Source organism: Pangasianodon hypophthalmus, chromosome 3 (genome assembly GCF_027358585.1).
Source record: "Pangasianodon hypophthalmus isolate fPanHyp1 chromosome 3, fPanHyp1.pri, whole genome shotgun sequence".
In the NCBI taxonomy this organism is placed as follows: domain Eukaryota; kingdom Metazoa; phylum Chordata; class Actinopteri; order Siluriformes; family Pangasiidae; genus Pangasianodon; species Pangasianodon hypophthalmus.
The window spans coordinates 1,996,480-2,021,098 of record NC_069712.1 but is presented as its reverse complement, the minus strand read 5'-3'; the positions used below and the strand labels follow the sequence as shown (position 1 = coordinate 2,021,098).

Sequence of the window (24,619 nt, the reverse complement as noted above, 5' to 3'; positions counted from 1 at the left end):
ACATGGAGAACACAGAGAACACATACAGAGAACACGAAGAACACAGAGAACATGGAGAACACATACAGAGAACACAGAGAACACAGAGAAAACACAGAGAACACATACAGAGAACACGGAGAACACATATACAGAGAACACAGAGAACATGGAGAACACAGAGAACGCAGAGAACACAAATACAGACAACACAAATACAGAGAACATGGAGAATACAGATACAGAGAACACAGAGAACATGGAGAACACAGAGAACACATATACAGAGAACACAGAGAACACATATACAGAGAACACAGAGAACACATACAGAGAACACAGAGAACACATATAGAGAACACAGAGAACATGGAGAACACAGAGAACACAGAGAACACATACAGAGAACACGGAGAACATGGAGAACACAGAGAACACAGAGAACACATACAGAGAACACGGAGAACACAGAGAACATGGAGAACACATACAGAGAACACAGAGAACACAGAGAAAACACAGAGAACACATACAGAGAACACGGAGAACACATATACAGAGAACACAGAGAACATGGAGAACACAGAGAACACAGAGAACACAAATACAGACAACACAGAGAACACATATACAGAGAACACAAATACAGAGAACATGGAGAATACAGATACAGAGAACACAGAGAACATGGAGAACACAGAGAACACATATACAGAGAACACAGAGAACACATATACAGAGAACACAAATACAGAGAACATGGAGAATACAGATACAGAGAACACAGAGAACATGGAGAACACAGAGAACACATATACAGAGAACACAAATACAGAGAACATGGAGAATACAGATACAGAGAACACAGAGAACATGGAGAACACAGAGAACACATATACAGAGAACACAGAGAACACATATACAGAGAACACAGAGAACACAGAGAACAGAGAGAACACAGAGAACACAGAGAACACGGAGAACAGAGAGAACACAGAGAACACAGAGAACATGAACACAGAGAATACAAATACGGAGAACATGGAGAAAATGAACACAAATAACATGGAAAATACAGAGAACACGGAGAACACAGAGAACACAAATAACAGGGAAAAAGGAGAAAATGGAGAACATGAACACGGAGAACACAGAGAACACGGAGAACATGGAGAACATGAACACAGATGAGAGAAAAAAGAGAAGAAAGTAAAAGAAAGAGAGAAAGAAAGAACAGAAGGAAAGGAAACTGAAAGATGGAAAAATGAAAAGCCAGATATCGTTTAAATTTATACAGAGTCTTGCGATAGGAAAAGAAGAAAGCAAATTGAGAGAAAAAAAGAAAAGGCAAAAGAAAGAAAGATAATAAAAAATAAAGAAACAAAGACAAAAAGATAGAAAGAAAAGCAATGATAAAAGAAAATGATTGATAAATGAAAACAAATGAAAATAGAAATGTGAAAGAAAGAAAGAAAGAAAGAAAGAAAGAAGGGATAAGAGAAGGATGAGTGTTAGATGAGTGTGGATGTGTTAGTGAGGAATCTAGACTGGGAGGAAAAGGGCAGTGATGCTGTTCACTCTCCTCACTTCCTGTTTGGGTAAAAGCTCTCAAATTCCAGAGGTGTGTGTGTGTGTGAGTGTGTGTGTGTGAGTGTGTGTGTGTGTGTGTGTGTGTGTGAGTGTGTGTGTGTGTGTGTGTGTGTGTGTATGTTTCTTGGTCTCACTTTTTAGGTTCCTGTAACTTTGTTTTGATCTCTCTCTCGACAAGCGTGTCTCATTTTTCTTTACCATCTCTCTCTCTCTCTCTCTCTCTCTCTCTGTCACTCTTTCTCCATTTTTTTCCCTCCTTTGACACACTTCAGACACCCCTCATCATCCCCCCGTCCTCCTCCATCGCTCCTCCACTCCTCTCCTCTTTTCTGTCACTCTGTACAGAGATGTTTTTCCCCCTGCGGGAGTCTGGCATGTTTCCGGTGTCCTTCGGTGCGTTAGGAGATTTTTATCCTGTACTTTAAGAGCGCAGGGATGAAAGAAGGTGACAGGGAGGAAAGAAAAAAGAAATGAGGGAATAAAGGGATGAAAGGATGTGAGAGGGATGTGGATGTAGACGTGGAGGTTGTGTCGTGAGGACGGAGCTGTCCGCTTTGACTGCAGGGATGAGTTATTGAGCTCTGACTCGGCTCACGTTTCCTCATCCGCATAGACGAGAAAAAGAAAAACAAGCGTACAGTGGGATGAACGAACGACAGACACACCTTCACTTTCTCTCCATTTCCTTCTCAGTAGAGATGGAACGATACCACTTCTTCATTTCCGGTACTGATACTCGTCCCATACCGTTTCCCTTTAAAACTACTTAAAGCTTAAACTTAGAAAAAAACACGACTTACACAAACCCCAAGCTTTCACTTCCAAATAAAACAAATAAATTAAAGTATAAAATATAATCAAAATTAATCCGATCTAAATTAACAGCAGTCAAGTCTCCTAATATGTAAACATTTCCAGTTAAAATAATCCAAATCCAATTCAAATCTTTTCTGTTTATTATAGAATCCAAACAAATTTATTCCTCTTTTTCTCTGATATCTGATCCAACATTTTTTTTTGTTTTTTTTTTCGAGTTTGGTCCGAAAAGAAAGAAAGAAAGAAAGATTAAGATGAAAATTCGTTGTTGATGTTATTTAATGACGTTATGAAAAAGGGAAAGAAAGAAATGGAAATATAAAAAAAGGATAATCAGCAATAAATAAATAAATAAATAAAAAGAAAGGAAAAGTAATGTATGAAGTTATGGGGATGACAGAAAGAAAGAAGGAAAGAAAGACAGACGAATGACAGACATAAAGACGGACGGTGCATAAACAGTTTCATAAAATATCTGAATTTGATCTTAAAAAATAATTAAAACTATATTTTAAAAATCAGTTATTGATAACTGACATGATAATGTACAAGCTCCGCCCATAAACTTTAGGCCACACCCCTCCATGAGTCTGATATGTCATGTATTTTCTTCATCCCACGTGGGTCTAAATGCGCTCACTTCAGGGAAAAATTGCGACATTTGGCTCAGTGTGTGTGTGTGTGTGTGTGTGTGTGTGTGTGTGTGTGTGTAACTATCAGAGGCCATTTAAGCGGGACTTGGAAACAGGTCAGCAAGTCTCTCTGTGCTCTTATTCATGGCTGACATTTTGTCTCTGAGCCTGATGAGCTGTGTGTGTGCGTGTGTGTGTGTGCGTGTGTGTGTGTGCGTGTGTGTGTGTGACGCATGCCTGTCCCTCAACGAGTGTGTGTGAGTGAGTAAGTGAGTGGCTTTTTTTTTTTTTCAGAAACAGAGAAGGAGCTGGACGCAGTGAAGACCACCCAGTCTGATCCATCAGGACCAATCAGACGCCACAGATTTATCATTTTTTTACAATTACACAACCACCCACCCACACACATACGCACACACACACACACACACACACACACACACTTTTGTGTCATCAGGAACAAAATCACTTGCTCTCAGCTTTCTCACTCAACATTAAGGCGACCTGAGACCTGAGACTGGTTCTGTCTCCGTCGTCTTAGTGCTTGTATGTGTGTGAGACTCGGGGAATCTGATCGCATACTGTACTGGGTGCCAAAATTTCTGTTTGTTTTTTTTTTTTTTAACACTATCATGGTGTTACTTTAGCAGCCTATATGCCAAATTAAGTGGGAAATGATCTGAGGGAATACTGCTACTACTGCTACTACTGCTACTAATACATTTATTTATAGAGTGCTTTTCAAGGTACTCAAAGATGCTTTACATAAAAAAAAATAGTCACGGGACAACGCAATAAAACCATACAGCATAATGACATACAATCCAAAAGCAGCACAATCAAACCAGGAGCAACAACATTAATGAGAGATTAAAAGCATCCCGTCCTGAAAAGGTGAGTTTTGAGTAATAATATGAACTTGGCTAAATCGTGCGATCTCGGATGTGTTTGGGAAAAGAGCTCCAGACGGAGGGGCAGCTATGGAAAGCGCTCCATCACCGCAGGTCCGGTGCTTAGTTCTGAGCGGTATAGACAGGAGTCTGGCTTCAGAGGAACCGAGACTATGGAGTGGAATGTGATATTGAAACAGATCAGTGAGATAGGAGGGAGCCTGCTTATGAAGAGCTTTGTGCATGAAAAGAAGAACTTTAAATTGAATCCGTTGTGGGACAGGAAGCCAGTGAAGCTTCTGGAGGACAGGGGTGATGTGGTCACGAGAGCAGGAATGAGGGAGCAGACGTGCAGCAGAGTTCTGGATGTACTGGAGTTTATTTAGGATTTTGGATGCTGTGCCGTAGAGAATGCTATTGCAGCAGTCAATTCTGGATGTGATAAAGGCATGGATCAACGTTTCAGCAGCAGAGAAGGAAAGTGATGGGTGGAGAAAAGCTACGATTTTTAGGTGGAAAAAGGCAGTTCTGCTGAATTGATTGAAGTAGTGCAAGAATGACTCAGAGGTTGCGGATATATGGAGAGTGGAACTATCAATAGTGAGACAGAAGTGAGACAGAGTGGTTTTGGCGAGGGGTTTAGGACCAATGATGATCATGTCAGATTTATCACAGTTTAATTTGAGAAAGTTGGCTTGCATCCATGATTTGATGCAGTTGGTCAAAGTAGAGTGAGTTGCATTCGTAATGGATTTGGTGGAAATATAAAGCTGGACATCTTCAGCGTAGCAGTGGACGTGAAGCCCATGATGATGTATAATGTTACCAAGGGGAAGCATGTAGAAGATAAACAGAAGAGGGCCAAGCACCGAACCCTGGGGCACACCCTGGGACAGAGGAGCAGAAAACTTGTTGATGTGGACAAACTGCTGTCCATTTGTGAGATATGACCTTAGCCAGGAGAGGGCAATACCAGTGATGTCGAGAAAGGATTCAAGATGGGAGAGAAGGATGGTATGGTTGATGGTATCAAAAGCTGCAGTGAGATCGAGGACGATGAGGATACTAAGGTGACCAGACTGTGATGAGAGGAGGAAGTCACTGGTGACTTTGAGGAGAGCTGATTCTGTACTATGCTGTGAACGGAACCCGGACTGAAACAGTTCCAACAAGTCATTAGAGAGGAGGAGGGCTTTAGGTTGAGAAGCGATAACACATTCCAATATTATTGACACAAAAGGAAGAATACTGATGGGTTGAAAATTGCTCATAATATCAGGACTGACTCCAGGTTTTTTGAGAATGCGGGTAACAGCAGGCAGTTTGAGTGTTTGAGGGACTGAACCAGAGCTGAAGGAGGGATTGATGATTTCTGTGATGAGTGAAATGGGGAAAGGTCTGATGGAAGTGGAAAAAGGTCTGAAAAAAGAGGGAAAGTGTCTGAAGAAAGTGGAAAAGGTCCTGTGGGGAGTGAGAAAAGGCCTAGGCAAAGTGGTTAACGGCCCAAGGGAAGAGGGAAAGAGTCTGTGGGAAGTGGTAAAGGGTCTGAGGAAAGTGGGAAAGAGTCTAAGGCAAGCAGGACAAGACCTGAAGAAAGCGGGAAAGGATCTAAGGGAAGCGGGAAATGATCTGTGGGAAGCGGGAAAGGGTCCGGGTGAAGCAGGATTGGTCTGGGGGAAGTGGGAAAGGGTCCGAGGGAAGCGGGAAAGGGTCTGTGCGAAGCAGGAAAGTGTCTAGGGAAGCAGGAAAGGGTCTGTGGCTAGGATACTTGCAGGAAGTGCACTTGGAAGGGAACAGAGGAAGGAGACGCTGCATAACAATGGCCACCGTCCAGCTCTGGATAATCGTCTCTGACACACAGTGCAATTCTGAGGCTTAGAGCAACATTGTTTTTACAACTGTAATTAAGCAACTTAATCAGAAGCACATTGGTGATCACACACACACACACACACACACAAACTCGCTGACTGGATCTGTAAACCCAAACGCCCACACTGAGAGACCACAGAGGCCGAGAAGAAACAGGCTGTGTGTGTGTGAGCGAGAGAGAGGTTTAAGATTACTGAGCTGTAATGAGTGTAACGTATATCCATTATAATTAGTATGCGTGTATGCAGCATGCATTCATACATTTTTCCTCTCCGTGTGTGCGTGTGTACGTGTGTGTGTGTGTGTGTGTGTGTATAAGGATGTTTAACATTTCTGAGAGTCATTATAACTGAATGTACCATAATTATATGTAGATTTTTTTTGCTAAAGGTAACGTGGAATGTGCACAGAGCTAAAAGTGCAGAAAGCAAGAAAGAAAGAAAGAAAGAAAGAAAGAAAGAAAGAAAGAAAAGTTTATTTATTTTTAAAAAGTGCAATTTAGAAAATCTGTTTTTTAAAAGTCTCAAAAGCTTAACAGTTTGGATTTTTATAACTGCAGTGAAAGAAAGATAGAAAGGACAGCAAGCAAGCATACAAGAAAGAAAGCAAGCAAGAAAGAAATGTTGGAGGAAAGAAAAGAAAAGAAAAACAAAATAAATAAAACAGAAACATATAAAATTAAAGCTGCGAGCAGCGTTTTTGGGGGCCAAGCACCCAGACTCAGTGAACCACACATTCACAGATGCGCTACAATTATTCGCTAAGCAATCACAGTAAAGCAGAGCCATAACTTTAGGCAAAGGGATTAAAGTATATAAAATATGGAAAACTATATAAAATATCAAAAATCATTACACATAAAACAAATTTCAGTTAAGTTCAAATTGGCAAACAGAAAGTACGCTTTAAATTCAGACGCTGATGAGCATTCACTTCAGCTTACTCTAGGGAATCCTAGGAATGTAGAGCTGTGAAAAAGCGCAAGTTCTTAAAAATAAATGAGGAAAATTATGGAAGTTGTCGCAGTTTTTGACCACAGGTGGCAGTCATTCAGCTTTCTGGGGACATTAGAGTGAGCTCCTGAAGATCAAGTCTCATGACAATATGCAAATGTCTTACTGAGAGACAGCCTGTCATCCTGTTTGATGCATTCGCCAGTCGTTATGGGAGAACAGTTTCAAAGTTCCTTTGATAACTTTTGTTCAGACAGGTCTCAAGATGATGCGAGTCAAATTCGGAGAAGTCTAGCAAAATGGCACTTAGATGGAAGCATTTATGATGCTATTGTAACTTTTGACCAGTAGGTGGCGCTGTCATGAAATTTGGTGCATAGCTTCAGGGCATGTTACTGAAGATGTCTACCAGTGTGTCAGTCAGTGTACAAGGTCGTTGCTGAGATATAGCCTCACTTCCTGTTGTTCCTGATTTGTTGGCACATTACGTTGAAATCGTTTGGAATATCAACATTATTTTGATAACTTTTGTCCAGCTTGGTCTGAAGATGACGTATGTTAAATTTGGTGTTGATTGGATGTAACTTGTAGGAGGAGTTGTGAAAAAAAACAGTTTTTGACGAAATCCAAGATGGCTGACAGGAAGTACACTTAAATTTTAGATGTTGGTGTGCATGGCTGGACACGGTTCAAAAGTTATGACCGTACATGTACTTCCAAATCAGGCCCAAATCTGACCCAATGGTGGCGCTAGAGCATTGGCAGCACTTGGCCCAGAATGGTCAGAATGTTCCTTAGACTCTCCGCAATCAGTGTGCCAAACTTTTTACCAGACAGTTCTGTGGGCTGCCACAGACCCCCTAGCCAGAAGAAGAAGAAGAAGAAGAAGATGCAGAAGAATAATAATAAGAAAAGGTAGAATAACAATAGTGTGTTTATTCACCTTCTGTGCTTGGCCCCCTAATAAATATATTCTGGATGGCTCTATGACAAAAGCCAGCAACAAAGAAAGAAAAGGGAAAAAAACAAAACAAGAAAACTAAACAGAAAGAAACAACAGATGGGAAATGAAGAAAGAAAAAATAAAGAAAGAATTGAAGGGATCAAAGAGATAAAAGAAATTGAAACACAGAGAACCGTCAACTGAGCAACTGAAGAAAGAAAAAGAGGTAAAAAAGGAGAAAAAGGGGGAAAGAAACTGAAAGAAAAAGAATGAGAAAGAAAGAGTGACAAAAAAATAAGTAATAAATGTTAGAAAAGAGCAAGATAGATAGAAAATGAGAAAAAACAAAAATCAAGAAAAAAGTGGGAACATCATCAAAATAGATGCATGTTTTAAAAAATACACTATTAGTGTGTGTGTGTGTGTGTGTGTGTGTGTGTGTGTGTGTAGATCATAGAGTTATAATATTAGATGTCAGGGAGCAGATACAGATGCAAGTGCAGGTCTTCAGTGTTTATTGTGCAACGTGGCAAACGAAACAGAGACGTAATCCAAAGGCAAGGTCGATATTCAGCCGATGAACAAACAACGTTAACGGCCATGTTTGTAGGCCGTGCTGTATTCTGGGAATTGTAGTTGGATGCTGATCTCGGCGTATACGTGACAATAGAGAGAGTGCGCTTATACAGATGTCTGTTATCCATATATTTATCAAAATGGCTTCCAGGAAACAGAAACCTGTAGCAGTGTGTGTGTGTGTGTGTGTGTGTGTGTGTGTGTGTGTGGAACAGAGTGTACACTGCAGAAAAATTGGATACGCGTATATTTTAGGTTCTATGTGAATGTATATACGTTATAAGAGGCGTGGCCTGTTTCTGGGGGAGGGGAGATGGTGATGGTTGTACTGTGGTGTGTTTCAGTCGTCGTGATTCTGAGCTACGATTCACGTCACACGTGCAGATGTTTTGGTGAAGGTGCAGGTTCTCTAACACGATCATGTGACCAGCGTGCTCTCTCTATTCTTTAACTCCAAGCCTCTGTCTCTCTCACTCCTTCTACACCCCTCTCTCTCTCTCTCTCTCTCTCTCACTCCTTCTACATCCCTCTCTCTCTCTGTCTCTCTCACTCCTTCTACACCCCTCTCTCTCTCTCTCTGTCTCTCTCACTCCTTCTACACCTCTCTCTCTGTCTGTCTCTCTCACTCCTTCTCCACCCCTCTTTCTCTCTGTCTCTCTCACTCCTTCTACACCCCTCTCTCTCTCTCTCTGTCTCTCTCACTCCTTCTCCACCCCTCTCTCTCTCTCTCTGTCTCTCTCACTCCTTCTACACCTCTCTCTCTGTCTGTCTCTCTCACTCCTTCTCCACCCCTCTTTCTCTCTGTCTCTCTCACTCCTTCTCCACCCCTCTCCCTCTCTCTCTGTCTCTCTCACTCCTTCTACACCCCTCTCTCTCTCTCTCTCTCTGTCTCTCTCACTCCTTCTACACCTCTCTCTCTGTCTGTCTCTCTCACTCCTTCTACACCCCTCTCTCTCTCTCTCTCTCTGTCTCTCTCACTCCTTCTACACCTCTCTCTCTGTCTGTCTCTCTCACTCCTTCTACACCCCTCTCTCTCTCTCTCTGTCTCTCTCACTCCTTCTACACCCCTCTCTCTCTCTCTCTGTCTCTCTCACTCCTTCTACACCTCTCTCTCTGTCTGTCTCTCTCACTCCTTCTCCACCCCTCTTTCTCTCTGTCTCTCTCACTCCTTCTCCACCCCTCTCTCTCTCTCTCTGTCTCTCTCACTCCTTCTACACCCCTCTCTCTCTCTCTCTCTCTGTCTCTCTCACTCCTTCTACACCTCTCTCTCTGTCTGTCTCTCTCACTCCTTCTACACCCCTCTCTCTCTCTGTCTCTCTCATTCCTTCTCCACCCCTCTCTCTCTCTGTCTCTCTCACTCCTTCTACACCCCTCTCTCTCTCTGTCTCTCTCACTCCTTCTACACCCCTCTCTCTCTCTGTCTCTCTCACTCCTTCTACACACCTCTCTCTGTCTGTCTCTCTCACTCCTTCTACATCCCTCTCTTTCTCTGTCTCTCTCACTCCTTCTACATCCCTCTCTCTCTCTGTCTCTCTCACTCCTTCAACACCCCTCTCTCTGTCTCTCTCACTCCTTCTACACCCCTCTCTCTCTCTGTCTCTCTCACTCCTTCTACACCCCTCTCTCTCTCTGTCTCTCTCACTCCTTCTACACCCCTCTCTCTCTCTGTCTCTCTCACTCCTTCTACACCCCTCTCTCTCTCTGTCTCTCTCACTCCTTCTACACACCTCTCTCTGTCTGTCTCTCTCACTCCTTCTACATCCCTCTCTTTCTCTGTCTCTCTCACTCCTTCTCCACCCCTCTCTCTCTCTGTCTCTCTCACTCCTTCAACACCCCTCTCTCTGTCTCTCTCACTCCTTCTACACCCCTCTCTCTCTCTGTCTCTCTCACTCCTTCTACACCCCTCTCTCTCTCTGTCTCTCTCACTCCTTCTACATCCCTCTCTTTCTCTGTCTCTCTCACTCCTTCTACACACCTCTCTCTGTCTGTCTCTCTCACTCCTTCTACACCCCTCTCTCTGTCTCTCTCTCTCTCCTTCTACACCCCTCTCTCTGTCTCCCTGTCTTTCTCTCCTTCTGCATGTTTCTCTCTCTCTCTTCTTTTACACCTGTCTCTCTATCTGTCTGTGTCTCTCCTTTTACACCTGTGTCTCTCACTCTTTCTACACCTGTCTCTCTGTATCTGTCTCTCCTTCCACACCTGTCTCCCTCTCCTTTTACACTTGTCTCTCTGTCTCTCCTTCTATACCAACATGAAATAGAAAGAAAAAGAAAGTAAAGAAAGTGAAACTGAATAAAAAAGAAAATGAGAAAGAAAGAAAGAAAGAAAGTGTGGTTTGTGTTCTCAATGCACACTTTTTAGTGCAGGTGCACTGAAGTGCCCTTCATGTAGGGGCCCTAAGTAGTGACTGTAACCCACAGTGAGTGAGTGCCGAGCTGTACAGTACACTGCGGTGTAATAATCCTCTCTAAAGCTACGAGACTCACTCAATCATTCTGTTCACACTGAGTCGAGTGATTCATCTGTTTACTGTGTGTGTGTGTGTGTGTGTGTGTGTGTGAGTGACCCTCAAATGATGGCATCACAACACACAGAAACAGGAATCAAGGATCAGATGACCATAAATCATCTTTCTCCATCACACACACACACACACATACATGTGCTTATGTTATATATAACTAATACACACTGTAACTAGTTTTACACACCTATGGCCTGAAGTTATAAACATCAAGAAGAGAGAGAGAGAGAGAGAGAGAGAGAGAGAGAGAGAGAGAGAGAAGGAAAAAGGGAGACAGAAAGAACGACAGAACGTATGAGAGAGACAGAAAGAGAGAGTGACAGACAGGTGATAGGGAATCATTTCACTTTCTTTTTCTTTCAATTTCACGTTTCCTTCCTCTCCTTTTCTTTCTTTCTTTCTTTCATCACTTCTTTTATCACTTGTCCATTAAGCTTCTGAGAACTTGTTATTGTTTTTTCCAGCTCTCAGTGAGCGAGTGTTATTCTCAGGTGTGTGAGTGTGTAACACAGCTGTCTCTCCCGCAGGTACGTCGGAGCTGTTTTTCCTCAGAGAGTGGCCGGAGTTTCCCGTGTCCCCACCATTTTCCCGACTTTACACCCGAGCAGAGCCGGAATGTGTTAAGGAGACGGCGGGACTTTTCCTCACGTCCTCTGGCCTGATTTAGATTTATGTGTTTTTCTCTGGTCCTGAGATTCAGTTTCCCTCTCTGTGTAGAACAGGACGAGAGTGTGTGTGTGTGTGAGTGTGTGAGTGTGTGTGTGTGTGTGCGTGTGTGAGTGTGACTCAATTGGAACAGTGTGTCACTGCTGTACTCTGTGTGTGTGTGTGTGTGTGTTGGCCTCCCACTCTGACTGTAGAAAAACAGCTTGATTTAATCAGAACTGGGCGTGAGACCAAACCGAAGCGAGGCGGTGAGGGGACACAGCGCCGACCCGGGAGGCCCGGCAACAAAAAGTGTGTGTGAGAGTGTGTGAGAGTGTGTGTGAGAGTGTGTGAGAGTGTGTGAGAGTGTGTGTATGTAAGGAGCGGCAGTCGGATTGTTGGACGCAGGATGTTAATGTGTCCCTTAGGTAGAGAAAAAACACAGGCTGCGCTTTGACATTCGGCCTGAAGAATTTCCTCTTCCCTCCCTGCTGCATTCCTGCTGACGCTGTCGTCTCATTCCCTCAGGTGTCTCACTCACTCCCCAGTGTGTCTCACTCACTACTCTGTGTGTCTCACTCACTCCCCAGTGTGTCTCACTCACTACTCTGTGTGTCTCACTCACTCCCCAGTGTCTCACTCACTCCCCAGTGTGTCTCACTCACTACTCTGTGTGTCTCACTCACTCCCCAGTGTCTCACTCACTCCCCAGTGTGTCTCACTCACTACTCTGTGTGTCTCACTCACTACTCTGTGTGTCTCACTCACTCCCCAGTGTCTCACTCACTACTCTGTGTGTCTCACTCACTCCCCAGTGTGTCTCACTCACTCCCCAGTGTCTCAATCACTCCCCAGTGTCTCACTCACTCCCCAGAGTCTCAATCACTCCCCAGTGTCTCACTCACTCCCCAGTGTCTCACTCACTCCCCAGTGTGTCTCACTCACTACTCTGTGTGTCTCACTCACTCCCAAGTGTGTCTCACTCACTCCCCAGTGTCTCACTCACTCCCCAGTGTCTCACTCACTACTCTGTGTGTCTCACTCACTCCCCAGTGTCTCACTCACTCCCCAGTGTCTCACTCACTCCCCAGTGTCTCATTCACTCCCCAGTGTCTCGCTCACTCACTCCCCAGTGTCTCACTCACTCCCCAGTGTCTCATTCACTCCCCAGTGTGTCTCACTCACTACTCTGTGTGTCTCACTCACTCCCAAGTGTGTTTCACTCACTCCCCAGTGTCTCACTCACTCCCCAGTGTCTCACTCACTCCCCAGTGTGTCTCACTCACTACTCTGTGTGTCTCACTCACTCCCAAGTGTGTCTCACTCACTCCCCAGTGTCTCACTCACTCCCCAGTGTCTCATTCACTCCCCAGTGTCTCACTCACTCCCCAGTGTGTCTCACTCACTACTCCATGTGTCTCACTCACTACTCCATGTGTCTCACTCACTCACTCCCCAGTGTCTCACTCACTCCCCAGTGTCTCACTCACTCCCCAGTGTCTCACTCACTACTCTGTGTGTCTCACTCACTCCCCAGTGTGTCTCACTCACTCACTCCCCAGTGTCTCACTCACTCCCCAGTGTCTCAATCACTCCCCAGTGTGTCTCACTCACTCACTCCCCAGTGTCTCATTCACTCCCCAGTGTGTCTCACTCACTACTCTGTGTGTCTCACTCACTCCCAAGTGTGTTTCACTCACTCCCCAGTGTCTCACTCACTCCCCAGTGTCTCACTCACTCCCCAGTGTGTCTCACTCACTACTCTGTGTGTCTCACTCACTCCCAAGTGTGTCTCACTCACTCCCCAGTGTCTCACTCACTCCCCAGTGTCTCATTCACTCCCCAGTGTCTCACTCACTCCCCAGTGTGTCTCACTCACTACTCCATGTGTCTCACTCACTACTCCATGTGTCTCACTCACTCACTCCCCAGTGTCTCACTCACTCCCCAGTGTCTCACTCACTCCCCAGTGTGTCTCACTCACTACTCTGTGTGTCTCACTCACTCCCCAGTGTGTCTCACTCACTCACTCCCCAGTGTCTCAATCACTCCCCAGTGTGTCTCACTCACTCACTCCCCAGTGTCTCACTCACTCCCCAGTGTGTCTCACTCACTCTTCCATGTGTCCTACTCATATTTTCGTGTGTCTCACTCACTCCCTCTTGTCTCACTTTCTTTCTTTCTTTCTTTCTTTCTTTCTCAATTTTGCCCTTGCTTTCTCTTTTTTCTTATTTTTTTCTTTCTCATTTCCTTGTTTATTTTCTTTCTTTTTTGCCACTTTTCTCTGATTTTCCTTTTCTTATTTTATTTCTTTATTCTTTTTATTCTTTCTATGTGTCTCTTTTACCCTTTATTTCTCATTTTCCTTTTCTTCATCACTTTCTTTCTTTCTTTCTTTTTTCTTTCTTTCTTTCTTAATTTTGCTCTTGCTGTCATTTTTTCTTATTTTTTCTTTCTTTCTGATTTTATTTCCTTCATCCTCTTTTTCTTTAATTGCCATGTCCTTTCTCTCTTTCTCTCTCTCTCACTCTCTCTCTCTCTCTCTCTCTCTCTTTTCCCCTCACTCACTGCGGTGCAGCCTCAGACCCATGCTCTTCACCCAAACAAACAAACACACCACGAGGAGCAGCGAGAGGCCACAAGGGCAGTAAATAAAACACAAAGCACAGCAATGAGATGTGAAATGAGCTACACGGGGCTCGTAAATATTCACCCCCTCACGCTCCTGCCCCTCCCATGTTTACCCCGGTCCTCCACGTTTACTAAAGTACAGAATTCAGGATCCGTCCCAAACGTGTCTAGTTAACGCTGTCTCTAGAGCATCGAGTTTAGAAAACGCCACAGACGCTTTACGCAGTCACTAGTGAATATCCTTATCTTATTCGCTGCTGGTTGCCATGGTTACCAGGTACAACATCCATTTGACCCCATATAAAGATACAAAAGAGACACGTTATAAAATTTAAAACATTTTTAAAATGTATTTTTACAATTATTTTTACAGTGAAAGGCATCCATAACTGCAAAAAAGTGAATCTTGCTTAAATATCCACAAATTGTGCCCAGTTTGTCCCCCAGTTTCTCCAACATGCCAATTAAAGCCAACTGTTGCTTTCACCAGAGCTTCAAAATACTCAGCGATGAATAAAAACTTTTTATTAATTAGCAAAAGGAAATCCAACATTTTTGTCAAATTATGTTTCTCAAAAAAGTAGACAAAAAAAAGCAGCTAAACACGGGATGTCTCTCACTGGTAAATCATGTATTTTTTAATAATACATCTGAGACTGAAGAAAATCTGACATTAGTGTTTAATAAATGATGAAAATAAAAACAGTTCCTGTTCCTCTGCACCCAGACCTTTAGACCGAGCAGCAGTGAGTTTGGAGAACTCCAGGAACCTTTCCCACCTAATGAAAATGCAGAAGATGGTAATTTCTGTACCGCAGACAGACTTCCTACTCAAATTGTGCTCCCGGTGCTGGAGGTTATAATTACAGTTCAGCCATCGAAACCCTGCCTCTGGCTCAGGAAGTCCTGCTGCTGGCTGCTGCTATTGTGCTCCTGAAGCGCAGCCGTCCCGCGGGGGAGAAACACTGCGGACAAAGTGTTTAAACATATAAATCCACATGTACAGCTCACATCTGCCCTGCAGAAGGGTACTTTAGCTTAAGGGAGCAGTTTGGCAAAAAAAATTACCATCAAATGTAGTCGAACAGTTAAAGACAGTTTGCTGTCTGATATTTGCATCTTTGGCTTTGTACTGGAGCTATGATGCTAACGGAGCTAACACATAATGACAGTCTGTATCACCTAAAATCCTTTTCCTGTAAAAAATCTGCCTCAAATCACATCCAGTGAGATTTAGAAATATCATCTAGATCTTATGAGCTTAACTTTCTTAACTTAACTTTCTCTGAAGGCCATATGCACTGTATAATGACCTATGACCCACATTCCAAACATGTTTTAATGCACTTTTTAAACGTAAAATGCATCTACTTTACATTTCTGAGTTTAGATTATTGACATTCTTACTTCAGCTGTAGCTATTTCTGAAATCTATGTGAAATGGCACTTATTTTAACCAAAAATATTTATTACATCAGCTGTAGTATGTTGTAAACCTTTGTGTTATGTTGTAAAGTTAATTTTGGAGTATGTGAAAAATTATAACATCTTATTGTAATGTTGTAAAATATACAAACTTTGGAAAGTAAATCAAATTTGTAAAGTATACAAATTTTATTATGTTGTAAAGTTGTGCATTTTTGGTCTAGTAAGTTATAAAGTTTTGTACAATGTTGTAAAGTTGTACAAATCTGTTGCAGTATTTTGTACAGTTGAAAAGTGTACAGTAGTGTGTGCAAAATTTTAACATTTTGTGGTAATGTTGTAAAATTATATGTTGTGAAGGTTTGAATTATGTTGCAAAGTTTTATATGTTGTAAAGTTTACATGTTGTACATGTAGTACATTGTAAAATTGTATATTATGTTGCAAAGTTGTGTATTGTGTTGCAAAGTTGCAAAGGTTTGGTGTTGCAAAGCTTTGTATTTTGTTGTAAAATTGTTGTATTTTGTTGTAAAATTGTATGTTGTAAAGTTGTGAAGTTTTGCATTATGTAGTAAATATGTAAAGAGTTATATTATCTCTTAATGTTGCAATTTTAAAAAAATGTTGCAATTTGTTGTAGTTTTGTATTATGTATTAAAATTGTAGAGCTTTGTACTCTGTTGTAAAGTTGTAGTTTTCCATTTTGTAGTAAAATTTTGTAAAACTTTGTAAAGTTGTACAGTTTGAAGGATGTTGTAAAGTTGTGTATCATGTAAAATTGTAAAGTGTGTAATCTGTTGTGATGTTTGTAGTCTGTTGTAAAGTTGTAAACTTTTGTCTTGTGTTGTAACTGTAAAGTTTTATAATAAATAATTAATTAAAGTTTTATAATAAAGTTATGTAAAGTTATGAAGTTTTGTAGTGTGATTTCTTGAACAGGGCTGGGTTTGTTTGGCGTTGATTGTTATGAATGCTACTTATAACGCATCATTCGTAATTTATTATAAATATAACTGCGTAAAGTAAAAAATGTACAATTAATTTACTCATTACTGATGTGTGTTACTTGCTAGCTACATTAGCACTCCGTTACTTGCTAGCTACATTAGCACATTAGCACTGTAAGTCCAAAACAAAGCCAGGCACCAAACTTATCCATTACACTTAACTGTATTTCCTTTTCGCTACTTTGCAATGTTCCAGTCTGTCTCTTTTTCTCTTTTTCTCTGATTTTAAACCAACACAGCTGTAAGGTTTATTATAAAATCCCCTCAGTGATGGAAACAGAGCGTTAAAACCCCTCTTCAGGCTCGAGCCAAGATAATAATGTTAAAATAGATATTTTTAGACTTTCACAATTGTTCCACTTTTAGTAAAATGTTGTCCTGAACAGAACAGAAGGGTTAATGAGTCAGAGTCGAGCAGCAGGCCGTCGTGTTTAGGGGCTGTAGGGACGTGTGTGTGTGTGTGTGTGTGTGTGTCTCCAGAGTGTGTGAGGTTTTGGAGAACTGTGTGCAGACAGATTTATATGTGTTTCGTTTGGAATGGTGCAGAAATACGTCAGGACAGCGGGGGGATTTCTGGAAGTCGTCTCCGCTTTCCCCGAGGTCAGCACTTTGTCCTGCTGAGGACATTACGAGGTGACAAGCGGCTTTAAAAAACGCTGATTTGTTGGACTGCTCTTTTGCCTTATTGGTTCTTTTCCTCGCTCGCCTCCATGATGTAGTGGTGCTCCACTTCCAAATTTGCGGGTGACACTTTTCCCCTTTTTAAAAGGAACTGTGAGGCCACAAGTGGAACGTCCACAATGTCCCATTCACTCAAACGTAGTCCATCGGCTGAGACACGATTAGTGACGTCTGCTTCTTTAGTGTTGCACTGGAGCTTCGAGGCTAATGTAGCTAACGAGATTGTGTACGTGTAAATCCTCCCTCAGTGGTGGAGCATGTCCCAACGTGCTTTATTCCTCTTATACCACATCAAACTGCCAATTTGCCAATGATTACAATTTAATATATTTTAAAGAACGACATTTTTTATCCATTTATAGTTACATGCGATTTTGATTTTTTGGGAAACAAGTTAGTTCTTGTTGTCACTTACGTTATAGCAGCTATAATCATTCGTTTCCTCACCAGCCTCTCTTTATTCTCTCTTGAAATTAATAAGACAAAAAAAACAAAAACAAAACGCAGATAATCATGTTACTGAGAAACCGCAAAGAAGCGTAAACTCCTCAGTCCTGAAGATGTCAGAAAACTTAAAGTTACAGCTTTACCTCTGACTGTTACAAAGCGCTGACACTGGAGACTCCTTCCATAAAGTCACCGGATCAACGATTGTGCATGTTTTGTGTGGAGAATGCATCGCACACGTCCCTGTAAACGAGCTGTTACTATAGAACCGGTAATGTATTAGAGCGAACGCATTAATATAAACCTGCACTACTGTCAGAGCTGCTGTTACAGAAAATTAATCAACACCTGGATTCTGACCAATCACAGTCCAGAACTCAACAGCACTGTGGGAGAGGATCTAATAGTTCACCATAAACGATCCAGCAATCCATCAGTAAACTAACGGAGTTCCACAACCATAATATTCTTTTCCTTGCACATATTCTGACAAATTCCAGCCTTCTGTGCAGTAATCGTTCCCGCCTCATGTGCTGGGATTGATTATTTTTATTGGTTATTGTCACTGTTCTGCTCCGGTTGCTATGGTGACACGAAGGACTTCTCGAATGTCTGACTTTATCTGATTTTAACGCAGTCTTGAGCAGAATCCCACGCTGCTTATCGTGATTCCGTGATCGTGTCCCACTGATTCACGCAACAGTTCCATGCCATGCCACCAGAGGTCACCATCACTAGCCTTCCACGCTAGCCACTTCCTGTTTACCTAGCTCACCTGTGTGCAGTCACTTCCTGATTCAGCCACACTATAAAGATTTCCCGAATTTTCCCGCTCGCTTGTGTTTCTCAGCCGTATGGAACTGCAAATCCGGATCTCTTGGTGTTTGGATTTTGGAGTGTGTTTCTTATCGCTGTATTTATTTAGCCTTTCGATCGGCTTTCTGCTTTTCTTGTCTATTTGTTTGCTGATTTTGGTTTTGAGTGTTTACTGATTATATTTTTTGCTTATCATTTTTTTTTTGTTATTAGTAAACTCTGCGCTTGGACTGATGAACCTAATGTGAGTATTTGTTGCAGTAAGTTTTGTAAAGTTGTAAAGTTTTGTGTTATGTTGTAAAGCTGTAAAGTTGTACATTTTTATAATATGATTTATTGATCATCTCTCTGGTGTAATTCATAAAAAAGATACAAGAAAACTATGTTCTCTAATTCTTTCTTCTTTGTTTTCAGTGATTAGCATTAGTATTATTCGTTAACATGGATGCTAGTTAACCACATTTTGTGTGTTTGCTAATTCTATGCTAAAAAACTCAATCTTATTTAACAGTAAAATGCAGGCAGGAAACTTGAGCTCGTTGCCTGCGATGGGTTAGTGCTTAAATGTGTGTTTTCTAATTAGTTACAATTATTTAATAAATGGCACCACAGATGTGGAATCTGTGTTTAACACTCTCATGTTAAAATAGTGTTATGTTAGAGTTGATGTGGTGCATGAGTTCATGAGTTATTAGCTACATTAGCCTCGTAGCTCCATTTCAGCAGTAAAGAACCAGGCGACGTTTTTGGAAAGTGGTACATCAACTGGTACACGTTTGTTCAGTTCCTTTAACGTGAGCCTCTCCGTGATCGTTTTTAAGGTGTGTTGATGTTCAGGGAGGTTTTTTTGTTTGGACCACACATGCATTTTTAAGCCGCAACCTAACATTTTAATAACGGTTTTACCCGAAAGTCTCCTGCACGGTGTGGAATTACAGCAGGAACTTCATTTAGCTGCCTCTTCCTCTCAGGAGTGCACTGTTTGGAGGCCCTGCTTTAGCATGACGGCGACATGGAGCTGAAATATTATCACTGAGCAGCCAAAGAAAAGACGTTAAGTTGAAGCGCGCACACACACACACACACACACACACACACACACACACACACACACACACACACACACACTGTGAGACATTACCATGTCCAGCAACAGAGGGGGAAAAAAAACCCACAAGACTTCCCAGGACTGTGCCATAAAATTCTTGAGAGTTCGCAAAACCTCAACGATGTGGAAAAGACACGGAGCTTCGATGCCGAGTCATCAACATGGTGACATTACGTCCTGCTAATAATTCCCTGCTGTAGCTCATTTCTCCGTGTCTGTAACGACAGCACTGACACACAGCAGGCCCGAGCGTGATTCACGGCTCCCGCTGCCCTTTCCATCGCCGCCGAGTTTAAAAAAAATCTTTCAGTAGAGGAGAATTATGAGGTGTTACAGCAGGACTCCGACAATGTTTTTGTCTGCAAGTGGATGTAATTATTAACGCTGGTCACCGCTTAGCAATGTTCAGTCCCAGCGTCCCTCTGCTCGAGTCTTTCTGTCATAACGCAAGACAACTGAATCTGTTCATTCTTAAATAATGCTTAATGGATTTTCTTTACATACTAATCAATAAACACAATCCTGGTAGAAACTAAACAACAGCCCCTGAGCAAACCTTTGATTTCCTCTTGCTGTCTCACAGTGAGCTGAGCGTCATCTCTGTAATGGAACTCTGATTTTTAAAAATGACTGCTCGTGTTCTTTAGAGAAACTGAGCCAAGACCTGAAAGGTTCATGTTGGAAAAATCATTTTCAGTATCGTTCCACTTTCAGTAAAAATCTGAAACTGAATGTCAGTGTAAGAGTGTGAAGCTCTGGCTCTCAGGATCTAAAACCTCATCTTGCTAATCTGTGGTGGTAAAAATATTAACATCAACAAATAAGCAAACAAATAACAACAATAACAGCAGTAATAATAATCATTTGTGATGTCTGTGCATGTTAACAATAAACAAAGTGCAAGACTAGGTAATAGATGCAACACAGAAAGCCATTAATAATGCCATGTAACTTACTTACATGCGATAACACTAATGATGGTAATGACAATGACCGTGATGACAATGATGGTAATGCCGATGCCAGTGACTTTAATGAGGATGATGTAATGCCGATGACGGTAATGCCAATGACGGTAATGCCGATGACATTGATGCTGACAGTAGTGACAATGCCGATGACGGTAATGCCAATGACAGTAATGCTGATGCCAATGACGGTAATGCCATTGATGGTAATGCCAATGACAGTAATGACACTGCCGATGACATTAATGCCAATGATGGTAATGCCGATGCCAGTGACTTTAATGAGGATGATGTAATGCCAATGACGGAAATGCCAATCACAGTAATGTAAGTGACAATAATGACAATGCCGATGACAGTAATGGAGATTGATGGCGGTAATGCCAATGACGGTAATGCCAATGCCAATGACGGTAATGCCAATGCTGATGGCGGTAATGCCAATGCTGATGGCGGTAATGCCAATGGCGGTAATGCCAATGACGGTAATGCCGATGACAATGATGCCAGTGCCAGTGACGGTAATGCCAGTGATGGTAATGCTGACGACAGTAGTGACAATGCTGATGGCGGTAATGCCAATGACGTTAATGCCGATGACAATGGTGCCAGTGACGGTAATGCCAGTGACGGTAATGCTGACGACAGTAGTGACAATGCCGATGACGGTAATGCCAATGACAGTAATGCTGATGCCAATAACGGTAATTCCAATGACGATAATGCCATTGATGGTAATGCCAATGACAGTAATGCCAATGACAGTAATGACAATGCCGATGACATTAATGCCAATGATGGTAATGCCGATGCCAGTGACTTTAATGAGGATGATGTAATGCCATTGATGGTAATGCCAATCACAGTAATGTAAGTGACAATAATGACAATGCCGATGACGGTAATGACAATGCTGACAATGATAATGCCAATGATGGTAATGACAATGCCGATGACATTAATGACAATGATGGTAATGACAATGCTGACAATGATAATGCCAATGACGGTAATGACAATGCCGATGACGGTAATGACAATGATGGTAATGAGGATGATGTAATGCCAATGACAGAAATGCCAATCACAGTAATGGCAGTGACAGTAATGGCAGTGACAGTAATGGCAGTGACAGTAATGGCAATCGCAATGACGGTAATGGCAATAATGGCATTGAGAAATCTACAGACATTTTAGTGTTTGTGTGTTTCATGTTATATTTTGCCATCTGTTTGGTTACTGGTTGAGATTGTCCGCTGGTTGGCGATCGTGATGGAGCTCCAGATGTTATCTGAGCGGTGGATTCTCCAGGCCTTTCAGGGCCAGAACAGCGTAGGCCTTCAGTAGGATTGTGAGCAGCTACGGCAATGAAATTAGATCATGGCTACTTTTGGCCGACTCTACAAACAAGTCTGTTTGTATGTTTCGTTTGTTTGATTTTATTTTGTTTAGCATTATTGTGTGTTATCTGTTCTACTTTTATGGTAAAGCGACCTTGGGTGTGAGAAAGATGCTATACTAAATTAACCCTTCTTCTTCTTCTTCTTCTTGTTATTATTATTATTATCCCACAGTGCTGTTGAATTCTGGATTGTGATTGGTCAGAAGGTGTTGATTAATTTTCTATAACAGCAGCTCTGACAGTAGTGCAGCTGCAAATCACAGGTTTATATTAATGCGCTTGTTCTAATATATTGGCGTTTGACAGGGACTCGTACAGTGGACACTCCACATAAATGCATTATTTTAAGGAGATGTTTTTTAACATTTATGGAAGGAGTCTCAAGTAACAGTCTGAAGTAAAGTTGTAAGTTTGTAAGTTTTCCAACGTTCCAAAAAACCCTTAAGGAACCTAAAAACATTCCTCTGTCAGCTAAGGATCCATGTAGAACCTCTTTAGGTAGATAAGAGCACTTAATCTTCCAAAGTACCTGTAAGGAACCCTTTTTAACCAGTATAGAGACATGAGGAGATGCTGATCTAAAGATGGAGGAGATGCTGATCTAAAGATGGAGGAGATGCTGATCTAAAGATGGAGGAGATGCTGATCTAAAGATGGAGGAGATGCTGATCTAAAGATGGAGAGATAAAGTCTTGTTAAAGGTTCTGCATAGAACCCAACGTCTTCAGGACAGAGGAGTTTACACGTCTTTGTGTTTTCTCAGTAACATGACAGACTGGGTTTTTTTTGTTTTACTAATTTTAAAAGAGAGAATAACAAAAAAAGAGAGGCTGGTGAGGGAATGAGTGTTTATAGCTGCTGTAACATAAGTGACAACAGGAATGAGCTTGTATAACAACATAAAATGTGAGATTGTGAGGATGTCATAAGAAAATAAAATAAAAATAAAGAGAAAGAAATAAAAAGAGGGAGAGGGAGAGAGGAATACACCCCTGAGGAGCTCCAGTACTGGATTATGTTGTATATTGAGCTACATTTATTTAAAAAAAAAAAAAGGAAGATTTTATATGTAGATATGAAATGACTATATATTTATTTGTCTAGCATGAAAATTGTGAGTAATGGTTAAAGTGGTGTATGTGACCCTCAGAGTTGAGGTGTGTGTGTGTGTGTGTGTGTGTGTGTGTGTGTGTGTGTGTGTGTGTGTGTGAGAGAGAGAGAAGTGGACCGGTGCTGGTGGAGTTTCATGTGTGCAGCTCGAGGGTACTGAATACAGAATGAGCTCCGGCCCGTCTTCAGCCCTGCTGCTCGTCTTCAGCGGTTTCATACAATTTAAATGACAAACCGCCTTACGAGGCCTCATTTTCCTCCACGGCCCTAAACAACAGAAAAAAAACCCAAACGAAGGCGAGAACGATGGAACAAAACAGCGAGTGTGTACACTTGCCTGAGAAGGAAGCCTGCAGCATCCTCGGAGATTGGAGCGGAGCCGGTAAAAAGGCCCCGTGTCGGTTCTGGATGGTCTGGGCTCCGAGTGTAACCCTGTTTAATCCTAGCAGGCTTTCACATTAATTCTTAAAGAGCTCCACGCTGCTGGAAGCGGCTGTGCGTCAGAGCTCTGCGTGACGGATCAGCTCGCTTCTCTTCTCTTCTCTTCTCTTCTCAGTGAGTCTAAAGGGAGAGTTATGGCCTGGACTGGAATATCACATCGCACAACACCAGCGCTGTGGATATAAACACTAAACACAAGTGGCTTTACCTCACACACATCAGACCTGCGTCCAGCTACGCTACGTCTTCATAATAATCACACCTGAGACACGACGCCAAGCAGGAGAGTCTGCTTCTGTCACACGCATGGGGAGTTTATTAGCATTTTATCATTTAAAATACAAGTTTATTAACAAGTAGTTTTTTTTTTTAAATTATGTTTATTAGCATTTTAGGTTTTTATGTACATTTATTAGCATTTAAATTTTAAATGTAAATTTATTAGTGTTTATTTTATGTATGTTTAATAGCATTAATTTTTCTAAATTTATTTTAATAGCATTTCATTTTTAAATGTAAGTTTATTACCATTTAATTTATAATTTTGTTTATTAGCATTTCATTTTTAATTGTAAGTTTGTTAGCATTTATTTTTCAAACTCAAGTTTGTTAGCATTTAATTTTTTTAAATTTGTTTATTAGCTATTAATATTTAAATTTAATTTTATTAGGTTTCAATTTTTAAATTGAAGTTTATTAGTATTTAATTTTTAAATGTAATTTTATTAGCAATTTAATTTCTAATTTTATGCTTCATCATTTACTTATTAAATTTAAGTTCCTGAGAATTTTATTTTGCTAAATTCTTGTCACTAAAGTTAATGTTCCACATAAATAATAAAAAGTATCTGTGTAGAACGCTGCAACAGAAACGTTTACAAAGAGAACCTCTTCAGGAAGAACCAACCTTTCAACCTTCTAAAGAACCCTTAAGGAACCATTTTTTAAGAGTATGGGGCAAATAGGAGATGCATCTTCTTAAAGCTTCTCTGAAGAACTCTACAAAACATTTCTCTCTCAGCTAAGGATCCATTTAATCTCCCAAAGAACCCATAAGGAACTGTTTTTTTAACGAGTGTAGAGAAATGAGGAGATGCAGATCTAGAGTTCTCTTAAAGGTTCTGTGTAGAACCATACATAGTGTTCCTCTTTCAGAGAGGGTT

The 24,619-nt window shown here is 41.5% G+C and overlaps 1 long non-coding RNA gene across 1 annotated transcript; it reads left to right on the top strand.

The window, feature by feature from the left end:
* The first annotated feature begins 18,452 nt into the window (after nucleotides 1-18,452).
* On the top strand, nucleotides 18,453-23,810 carry LOC117596905 (uncharacterized). Its single transcript, XR_004577896.2, has 3 exons — nucleotides 18,453-18,507; nucleotides 18,641-18,671; nucleotides 22,459-23,810. It is a non-coding gene; the product is annotated as an uncharacterized LOC117596905 (long non-coding RNA).
* Nucleotides 23,811-24,619: the final 809 nt, after the last annotated feature.